The sequence below is a fragment of the Schistocerca gregaria genome, chromosome 6, assembly GCF_023897955.1.
Source record: "Schistocerca gregaria isolate iqSchGreg1 chromosome 6, iqSchGreg1.2, whole genome shotgun sequence".
NCBI classification, from domain to species: Eukaryota; Metazoa; Arthropoda; class Insecta; order Orthoptera; family Acrididae; genus Schistocerca; species Schistocerca gregaria.
In genome coordinates, this window is record NC_064925.1 from 480,639,584 (window position 1) to 480,641,819 (window position 2,236).

Genomic DNA, 2,236 nt, shown 5'->3' on the forward strand with positions numbered 1-2,236 from the left:
CGCAGGCTTAATTCGGTTGTAAGTCGGTCTGCCTTCCATAACAATGAACATGCTCTTTTACCTTGGATCAAAAAAGAAAATAAAAAAAAAGAAACTGTAAATGGTCACTCTTGTGTGCCGTGCAGACGTCCTTTCCATGTGTAGTAACAAAAGATCTTGCCTTTTTACAAGTATTTCTTCTCCTGTTTATCGAAACAGTGAAGTAAGCTGATACGCCATTTTCTTACCTGAAAAAGATGTATGTATTACATACCACGTAATTATTATATAATTTACGTAATTGTAATATACATTTTAATTACCGTTCGTGGACGCTGAATAGAATACGAAAATAACCAGAAGTTCAGAGTCGTAAAAAGTTTTGAAACAGATCTAGAATAGGCGAGCGAAGCGAACGACACGAACAACAACAACTCGATACTGAACTGGCAGTGGAACTGCGACGAGTGGCCACGCGAAGAAGGACGAGTCCGGCCGAGCGAGACCGAGACAGATGGGAACGGGACAGGGGCTGGAACGAGACCGGCTGATATGCCGTTCAGGAACGACACCGACAGCTTCCCGTTCCCAGGAACTATAAGTAGAAAGCGGCGATCGAGACCGAGACATACGGGTATAGGACCAAGGCTGGAATGAGACCAGCCGACGTGCCATTGCATGAACGACACCGACCGTTTCCATTCTCGGGAACTATAAGTAGAAAGCTGCGATCGAGACTGGAATGGAACTAAGGCTGGAACAAGATCAGCCGACGTGCCGTTCGAGAACGAGACCGACCGTTTCCGATTCCTGGGAACTACACTCCTGGAAATTGAAATAAGAAAACCGTGAATTTATTGTCCCAGGAAGGGGAAACTTTATTGACACATTCCTGGGGTCAGATACATAACATGATCACACTGACAGAACCACAGGCACATAGACACAGGCAACAGAGCATGCACAATGTCGGCACTGTACAGTGTATATCCACCTTTCGCAGCAATGCAGGCTGCTATTCTCCCATGGAGACGATCGTAGAGATGCTGGATGTAGTCCTGCGGAACGCCTTGCCATGCCATTTCCACCTGGCGCCTCAGTTGGACCAGCGTTCGTGCTGGACGTGCAGACCGCGTGAGACGACGCTTCATCCAGTCCCAAACTTGCTCAATGGGGGACAGATCCGGAGATCTTGCTGGCCAGGGTAGTTGACTTACACCTTCTAGACCACGTTGGGTGGCACGGGATACATGCGGACGTGCATTGTCCTGTTGGAACAACAAGTTCCCTTGCCGGTCTACGAATGGTAGAACGATGGGTTCGATGACGGTTTGGATGTACCGTGCACTATTCAGTGTCCCCTCGAGGATCACCAGAGGTGTACGGCCAGTGTAGGAGATCGCTCTCCACACCATGATGCCCGGTATTGGCCCTGTGTGCCTCGGTCGTATGCAGTTCTGATTGTGGCGCTCACCTGCACGGCGCCAAACACGCATACGACCATCATTGGCACCAAGGCAGAAGCGACTCTCATCGCTGAAGACGACACGTCTCCATTCGTCCCTCCATTCACGCCTGTCGCGACACCACTGGAGGCGGGCTGCACGATGTTGGGGCGTGAGCGGAAGACGGCCTAACGGTGTGCGGGACCGTAGCCCAGCTTCATGGAGACGGTTGTGAATGGTCCTCGCCGATACCCCAGGAGCAACAGTGTCCCTAATTTGCTGGGAAGTGGCGGTGCGGTCCCCTACGGCACTGCGTAGGATCCTACGGTCTTGGAATGCATCTGTGCGTCGCTGCGGTCCGGTCCCAGGTCGACGGGCACGTGCACCTTCCGCCGACCACTGGCGACAACATCGATGTACTGTGGAGACCTCACGCCCCACGTGCTGAGCGATTCGGCGGTACGTCCACCCGGCCTCCCGCATGCCCACTATACGCCCTCGCTCAAAGTCCGTCAACTGCACATACGGTTACGTCCACGCTGTCGCGGCATGCTACCAGTGTTAAAGACTGCGATGGAGCTCCGTATGCCACGGCAAACTGGCTGACACTGACGGCGGCGGTGCACAAATGCTGCGCAGCTAGCGCCATTCGACGGCCAACACCGCGGTTCCTGGTGTGTCCGCTGTGCCGTGCGTGTGATCATTGCTTGTACAGCCCTTTCGCAGTGTCCGGAGCAAGTATGGTGGGTCTGACATACCGATGTCGATGTGTTCTTTTTTCTATTTCCAGGAGTGTATAAGTTGAAAGCCGC